The sequence below is a fragment of the Stegastes partitus genome, unplaced genomic scaffold, assembly GCF_000690725.1.
Source record: "Stegastes partitus isolate 25-593 unplaced genomic scaffold, Stegastes_partitus-1.0.2 Scaffold1330, whole genome shotgun sequence".
Lineage (NCBI taxonomy): Eukaryota > Metazoa > Chordata > Actinopteri > Pomacentridae > Stegastes > Stegastes partitus.
In genome coordinates, this window is record NW_007579061.1 from 54,280 (window position 1) to 63,393 (window position 9,114).

General features: G+C 37.3%; 1 protein-coding gene across 1 annotated transcript in view; it reads right to left on the minus strand.

Annotated features, from left to right (window-relative positions):
- The window catches only part of pitpnm2 (phosphatidylinositol transfer protein, membrane-associated 2), a 60,841-nt gene extending 53,721 nt beyond the window's left edge, over positions 1-7,120 (minus strand). Inside the window, exon 1 of the mRNA XM_008298587.1 lies at positions 7,031-7,120. The gene's annotated coding sequence lies outside the window, so the exon portion shown is untranslated. The remainder of the gene's footprint in view (positions 1-7,030) is intronic.
- Positions 7,121-9,114: the final 1,994 nt, after the last annotated feature.

Genomic DNA, 9,114 nt, shown 5'->3' on the forward strand with positions numbered 1-9,114 from the left:
CAGCTGTTGCACTCTTGTTACATACTTCTGCTCCATTTAAAACTATGGCTGGACATTTAAAAAATTGCATCCCCTAACCTCAAAACTTGCTAGCTGGTTTGAAAAGCTATTTATCTGTGCCACAAACTGTAAAAGCAGAAATAACTATCACATTTTTATCACATCAGATGTCCTTAAAGATGTCCTCATGTGAAGTTTGCTGTAGTGGGGTATTTATTCGTATTCCGATATACGATGGGCTTACCAACACAGAGCATGAATCTGTGAAGGTAAGCCGCCCCTTCACATTTGCAGAGTAAAACATTTTATACAGTTGATCAGACAGTTGGGGTGGACAGTATGTAAATATAGAAAAGAACAGTGATTGGTTTGCATACAGTTGCTAACAAAAGGTGATCGAATCAAGGGGTCTGATGGACAAAAAGGTAAGAAAATGAGAGGGTCTGGCAGACAGTTACAAATAACAAAGGTGATTAATTAAGGGTCTCGCAGACAGCAAAAGGTATTGGAAATATCAATAACAATGGTAATGGAATAATGAGTAACACTAGAGGTAGGGGGTGGCTGTAGCAAAACGTGCTTTTTTCTTCATCACTACTTACTAGCGACATGCTATTCCTTTGGGAAACTTAAAAAATCTAAGCTTTAAATAGATTTTTTCATCAAAATTACTTTATTACGCTTGTCTTGTTTAGAAATTTGCCAAAAATAAATTGTTTGCATGAATCAAATTCCTACAAAAGGTTCTGCACGTCTTATCACAACCAACAGTAACATGAGATCAAATCTGGGACTTTAAGGCCGTGTTTATACAGAGCAGAGAGCAGATGCACATATAAACCATTTTAAAAATGTCAAATATCTGTAGCAACACAATGTTTTTCCAGTTTGAATAACACCTGTAGGCACTATTGTACATGTTGATTTTATTTATTTATTTATTTATTTATTTTATTTTTTTTAATAAAGCTCAGAAACTGTATGAAGTCCAAAGGGTTAATGCCTACAAAATTCTATAGTAAGAAATGAGCAAAGGAACAGGAGTCTTTTCTGTGCAGAGTATAACCTCACATAATGACTGATCATCACACTACTCACCGAGCATGCGGCACATCTGCTTCACCCAGCATGATGTTCTCTTTTATTGAGCAAGTTTGTGCTTTGACAGGCCTATTACCATTTAAATTAAGTCAGAGCTGGCAATATTGGTAAGTCATGACATTAATGATGATGTCATGATTTACCTTAATTTGTACTTTTAGAACCAAAACAAAACGTGTGTCATTTATGACGGCATTTATTGGTGTTGCTTTCAACTCAAATGGTTCACTTTGCCCATAATTTGCAACATAAAAGCTCCTACATGAGGCTATTTCTTCGTGCAATAACGAATCAACAGCTAAACACCAGCAAATTTAGCTCAAACTTGCCCCCTGGCAAAATGTAAACATGTTTTATTCACATAGGTACAAGAGTGTGTCTGGATGCTGGAAATGTCTTCAAAACAGCAGTCATTTTTCAAATCGCATGCCTTGCTTTCTGACATGTGTTGCAACGTTACAATTCACTGCTGAAGCGCTCACTCTGATCCCTACAAATAAACCCCATCGCTTTCTCACGTCCGTAACATCCTTGGAGAAGATTACAAAACTGCAGCCACCTGCAGATCCTCAGCCTGAACAGTCAGCCCAACAGGCAGCATCCATGTTGCTATCATGTAATTCACCTGTGTTTTAACAACAGTGCATTTGAGAAGCACGAATGAATGAACGCTCTGATCGACAGTCATTTACATGTGAAAGAAATCAGATGTTTACCTCTCAACCTCGCAGCCACCCAGCTGATCCACAGAGCATAGGCTTAGGAGCCATTGCAGATCCCAGTCCCAGAGAGACTCCCAACCCAGGCAGCCTTCCACCCCATCCCTGCACTCCCTCCTTTCTCTGCGGTCAGCCAGTCCACACCAGCCTGCCCCCACCTCTAAACGGGAAGGAGCTCTGCTTCCGAAATCCTCACAGTGAAATAAGAGAAGGTATCGATTCTCTCCCTCTCCTTTACCTCTCTCCTTCTCCCATCCACCTCTCTTTCTCTTCTGCTCTCCCCCTTTTGCTGTCTCCACCTCTCTGGGACTAAGGAAGCTCTGTTACCATGGAGACGCATGAGGCTGGAGCCTGATTGGTGGGGTTTGTTGTGATGCAGTGAGCTAGTGGCGCAGCCCACCAGATTGATTGCCTTTTCAGTGTGCATCGTTGTGTAACGCTGAGCCAGAATCTGCTCTGCAAGTGCAGGAATTTATTTTCAATGGAGGTGGGAATTATTACTCACTTTCAATTTAAATCTTTCTTAATTTACATTAACATGCAAGACTCTGATTCAACCGTGACTACAACTACCTATTGTAAGGATTGATCAATCTGCACATTCTTTCCTCGATTAATTGTCTGGTCAGAGAAAGCCGAATATATTCATTTTACAATATTATAAAACTAAAAAAATCAAAAAACAAATCTGAACATTTAAAAAGGAGGAACAACAACATTTTGCAAATGTTTGCTTTAAGAAATTATTTGATTAACGTATCTTAAAAAAAAGTTTGCGATTCATCTGTTGTTGATCGACGAACAAATTAATCAACTTGTCATTGCAGCTTTGTTCAGCCAACAGAGATTACAATTGGAAACATTTTAGAAGTTGGAACAAGAGAAATCAGGCACTTTTGGTTTCAAAAAATATGTAATATAATATAAAGGAACTGACGGAATTAACTGACTAACTGATAAACCATCTTGATGGCATAGCTCTCATTTAATTTTCCGGCTGAGATCAATAATAGTTATAAAATCTTTTCTAAACCTCTTTATGTTTGAAATAAATAAATCTTTAAATCACAATCTCCAACTAATACTTATTATCAATAACAATTAATCTGTCAATTTTTTCTTGATTAATCTTTTGGTCTAAACCAAATTCTGCAGAAAACCAAATATATGCATTTAAACTGATATAAAACAGCAACAACACAGCAAATTCTCACATTAAAGAGGTTGGAACCTGAACATTTTGGGCATTTTTGCTTATAAAATTATCTGCTTAGCTTTCAACTAGCAACTTTTCATTAAATATGTACAGTTAAAAGGAAGCAGTGATTAGAAATAGTCTTAAAAATAACAAAATATTTTAACTACGTATATGAAAATGTGCCATAAATGGGCATAAAGTTAAGGCTCACAGTCTGCATGTTCAGCTAGAACTGCACCCACTGATTATTGTCTATATTGGTCAACTTTTTTTGTTTGTCTGTTTGTTTTTTTTAATTAAAAAAAAAAAATCCATCCTCCAAAGTCAAGTTCCAGGCTTCTAAGAACTTACAATGAAAAACAGCAAATTTTGACATTTAGCTATCTGGAAACAGAAATATCTGGCACTTTTGCATTTAGAAAACGAACTAACCAATTAATTAAGGAATCTTATTTTTGAAACTTTAATATTCAACTCTCAGGAAAAACACAAACATATTAATTTTACAATTGTATAAAATGGAGCAAAACAAGAAACCCTAACATTTAACAAGCTGTTATATTTCCACTTTGGCTTTAAAAACTAAAACAAACCAAACAAAAAAATATATATTATTGCAGCTCTATAACATTTTCCTCTAGATGTTCAAAGAACATCAAGGAAGCAGTGAAAAAGAATTGTCATAAAATGTTTAGAAGATTACCATGTGCGCTGAATTGGCATTCAACACAGTACAACACACAGATCATTGGCTGACACATCCTAACAATAGATTTACTCATGAGATCATATTTAAACGTGATAGCAGAAAGTGACGTGCAGTAAATCTGTGCAAAACGTGTGCATGCGTCACTTCTATCGCGACTCCCAGTGGCAGATCAGCAGCTCTGATGATTATGCGTCTGTTTGCAGGGCGTCGTGACCGTCCTGCCTTTCCTGCTGTGTGTCTCGTCCACAGAATTTGAATGAGCCAGTTGAGCGATGTGAACAGGTATTTCCCTTTCAATGAGCATTTATATACTGACGATTATGCAGACTGCAACTGTGATGCTACTCTGTAATATTTTTTAAATGAGCAACAGAAAAAATATTTTTTATCCAGATGGTTTCTAATGGGTTAAAATGGATTACATTTTCTGTTATGTGCCTGTTGTCTTTTACAGCCTCATGAAGCACTTCTAACTTGGACTTTAAAGTGACCTAAAAATGAATATTATTATGATTATATTGTGTCTGCTACAACTATATGAGTTTACCATTTTTTGATACAGTATTTTTAGAACAAGTTAAAATAACATTTTAGTTTAAAGAAAAAGTTCTACTTTTAAAACATTTTTGAGTCTAATATCACTCTTATGCTAAAAATAAAGCTACAACCACTTGATTCAAAACAATGCTTTAGCTCAACAAATCACCATTCCTGTTTCCTCTCGAGACAGGAATAGTCATTTCCACTAACTTAATACTTGGTTACATGAACACAAGTCTTTGAGTTGATTACTCATGAATATTAAGTTGTTTCAAGTCGTATTTTTAATGTTACCTAAAAGATATAATTCTTAGCTACCATTATATTTTTATGTTTAAGTAGCTTTTAAGAATCAAATTAAACAGCAGAATTGTTGGTAATCAACTTTTAAAAACTACAGCAACAGATTGAATCATGAAAGCAAAAATGACACAAATTTAAATTGTGCAATGCATTGTTCATAAATATGAAAAGCACCCTCCAGCTGAGCAAATTTGTCAAATGACACTTCATTTCGTCAGCTTACAGGTCTTCGAACAAACAATCTTAACTGTCTGATATTGTCCAAACATGTTTAATTGTTGAGGGGGATGACTTAAAATCCTGAAGTCAAGGTGAAGAAAAATTAAGTTATTAAGCCAATTTAACTTAGTTACCACAATTTGAATATATTTTTTATTCATTGGATGCAAACGTTTGAGTTGAAATTTCACACAATATTATATTGATGCAATTACATGATTATGTCAACCCAACCCATAAAATAATGTTTACAACTTAAAGGTTCATTTTAAACAGCAAATTAAAATTTTTACCTTTCAACTATGCATTTAAGTAAGTAGTGGGAATTGGTCCTTTGATTTACTACTAGACCGCAGCAGCAGACTAGTTTAGCATAAAGACTGGAAACAAAAGCTCACAGGTAACCTGGCTCTGTGAAAAAGTAACCAAATCCTCCGACCAGCGCCTCCTAATTATGGTGTTACAACTCATTTGGTTAATCTCAATGGCAGAAGAAGTATTCAGATCCTTCACTTAAATAAAAGCACAGATACTGTTCTACAGAAATTCTCTGCTCCAAGTAAACATTTTGCACTTAATATGTCACTCTCGTGAAAGTATGTAACTACAATCAGGAAATTGCACATATTCTTACTCATGTATTATTTTAAAAAGCACGATCACCAGTTTTTAAGTTACACACTACATAAGTCAAACAACCTGTGGGTGCTTAAACCTGCAGCAGCTAAGACTTATTAAAATGAATAGGAAACTATGTAGCACTTTCCTGGAAATATTTGTTTTTAATTTACAGCTAAATTATGAAAAATGGACCCATACAATAAAGCATTCTTAGCTGTTCCTTTGAGGAAAGTGTTCTTAAATGAACTTCAGATATTTACGAGCCAGAAATTCAGTTGCTCAGCTCTGTGACTCGAATGCAAACGGGAGCTTGTTCTTTGAACAAGGCCTGACGTGCACTGAGTGAGGGCTGCAAGCGGAGGATAAACTCCATGACTCACATGTCTGCGCTTTATAAATGTCTCTTTAATTACATCCAGCCAACGCGTCTCAGTGGGTTTCAGGTTAAAAATATCCCACCTGCAGCCAGACATGTTCTATAGGGGATTGTGAGGCTGCCGCTTCGCCTTTAAGGGCATTTCAAACACTGAGTATCCAGCACGAGAAGAGGATGAACCTGAAGACACTTTACTATAACAGATCACAAAAGGCAAACCTCTACCTGGATTAAATTTACAATCACACCACCAAGCAGCAGCCCAGAATGAGCTTTGAGGTTTGTGCAGCAGCAGCAGGTTCATTGCTCTCCTCCCTCTCAGCCTCCCATTTTATCAGTGAGCTGCACATCCTCAGAATGAAATGACTTGTTGATGGGTGCTCCGCCCGGTGCACACGCTCTTTATCTGAGCATCAGCAGAGCACACACTAACAAAATCAACTCCCGCTCTCCAAACACCACGGTCCCGCTGCACGACGCTCCGCAACGTGAACATCTGCTGCCAATACGGCTGTTAATTTGTGATCTTGTCAAACACACCTTTCCTCACCAAACACGCCTGCTACTCATCCTGCAAACACAGGCCAAAGCTGCAGGTGACTGTCGGCTGCTGTGATGCTACTGACGGTATTTGTGGCAACGTCACTGCTGCACGTGTTTGAATAAAGCGGACTGTCACATTTATATTTCAAATCAGAGTTTCATCACTTAAAAGAATTACATTGTTCAAAATTATCTTAATTACAGTGAGAAAGTAAATTTTTGTCACACGCTTGTTGGTCACAGCTGAATCAGTCATGGCTCCCCGTTTGCACTGAGGAGTGCAGAATTTATTTATTTTCTTGACAGAACCAGGTTTTACAAATGGTTTATTTTGGCAATTTTTTGAATGAAATATTTTATCAAAATCCCTTTATTGTGCATAACGGTAATTTTGATATAATATTGCAAGTTCAAGCTTAGATTGGGTTACGTTTCCAAACTAAACTGCACATCACACGTGAGTATTTTAAAAACTGGCACATTAAAAATATAATGATGCTTTCTGTATTTGAAGAATAAGTGCTTTTACCTTTGATATCTTAACCACATTTTGCTCATAGTACTAAGATTTGTAAGTAAGATACACAGGAATTTTGCATTGCTATTTTTACTTTTAAAAAAGAAGTGAATCATTCTGTCTCACTGCTCAGCTGATGGAAAACATACAGTTTGAACTACAGATATGAGATGTTGTCACTCACCAACAGTTCATCTCCAGCAACGGCTTCCACCCTTCGTCCTGTGAATGAGAAACAGCCGAGATGAGACTCTGTGAGCAGCCAGCTAATGTCTTTTTTTAACGAGGCGGTGCAGTGACATGGTTTCAGGGAACTAACACACAACTGTATGAAAAGAGCGTTCTCTCACAAAATACCAGATTAAATAGCAGAAGTCATGTTTCAAAACTATTTCCTTCCTTAATCCAGTTTCACAAAATCTAAAACATTTGAAATACTAGAAGAAAACAGGATGTAAAAACACAGTATATTAGGAAAATTGTACATTATTTAAATGGTCATTTATATGTCTCAAATTAGCCAAAAATCTATTTTCATTGATGGATGCCAAATGTGTTCACCCCCCGCTAATGTGATCATCTGACACTGTCAAAACATCACTACAAAAAAAGAGGCGTGGGCAGCAAATGAGAGTGAACACAGCCCTGACGTGATGGCTGGGTGATGAGAGAGGACGTGCTATTTTTAGCTCAGGGCGGTGGTCGAGGGGAGGTGGGGGTGAGGGTGAGGGAGGTGGGGGTGAGAGAGCACAGCGATGGCGGTGGGGCTGCATGCTGCAGCTGGAGTAAGTTGTGACGTTTCTCAAATTACTCTGCTTTCCTGCATTCTGGTAAATGATGGCGATGCATCACTGTCTGAGGAGGGAGGGGAGCTAATCAGCGCTCACACTGCTCATCTGGGCCTCCAGATACTTCAAGCATCTCTGTCTGGAAGGCAGTTGAGCAAAAGTCGAGAGCTGCAGCTACAACACTGAAGTTGAGGAATAACAGTTTGTATTTTTAGGGCTCATGGCCAAACGGTATGACAGGTATTTAAGTGGTAAAACTTTAATTTATGCCTTTTTTTGGAGGATTATTACTCACTGTCAGACTGCACGTTAAAAAAAAAAAAACCTTTGATACTGTGTTAAATCTAATGACGGCAACCAAAAAAAAAAAAGGATCTACATAAAAATTTGAACTAATGAGTTAGCTTTAAATTAACCATAAAAGACAGTGCCCTACAAAGGTACATAACCAGCAGTTTGAAAACACACTTTTGTACACTACATAAAAATATTTTTAGATGCTATTTGCACATAAATAGCATACAATAATAGCTAAGGCCATTCTCTACTTTTGTCTCATTGCTATGTTTTTATCTCAAATTCAAAACACCTGAAGTAGCAAAACAAGGAGTGTCACTCTGCTATTATTACACTGTATCTACAGTAGACAACAAAAGTGAGTTCACCTGTGATTTCTAATCAGCCTAACTACATGAACATGGCTATAAAATGAGCCCTGAACAACAGAATTGTCCTAGGTTTGGACCTTGGGCCCTGTCTATCTGCATGTCTGCATCATGGCACCAGATGAAAAAGAATTGCCAGAGGAACTGAAAAATCTGTTTGTAATACATCACAAGATAGAAAATGAGAAAGGAAAATCAGTGGTCAACTAAAAATCAGTAGAAACACAGTTGCAGCAGTAATCAAGAAGTATAAAACGAGCTGTAGTCCCGCAACAGCTAATCAGAGCTGCAGTGGTCATCCTCTTAACCCCATTCAGGACTTGTGTGGTCTTTTGGACCCCAGACTATTTGCTTTAGGTGACAGGTATTGTTTTTGATTTTCAAAGAAATTTTTTTTTTAAATATAAAAAGAGGGACATTTGTCATGCATTTAGAACCAAATATATGCAAACTTTCAGAAAATGTATTTAACATAGAATAAAGTCTATCATGAATACCAACAACTATTTTGCACATATTGTTTCTTGGGGTCTAATGGACCCCGAAAGACCTTCTACATGTGGCAACATGAAAGTCCTGAATAGGGTTAAAGTAACGCCACAGACAGTGCACGACTTTCACGCTCTAGTTGTGAACAACAGACGGGCAGCTGTCTCAGACTTGGCACAGGAGCCATCAGTGAAAATCAGTTTCTGTGACAACTCAGACAGTGTGAACGACAGTTTATAACATCAACCTCCATGAACAGTGTCCAAGAAAAATATGCTTGCTTGCTTTCTGGCAGAAAACTTTCTCAAGAACATGAAAAGAAGTCT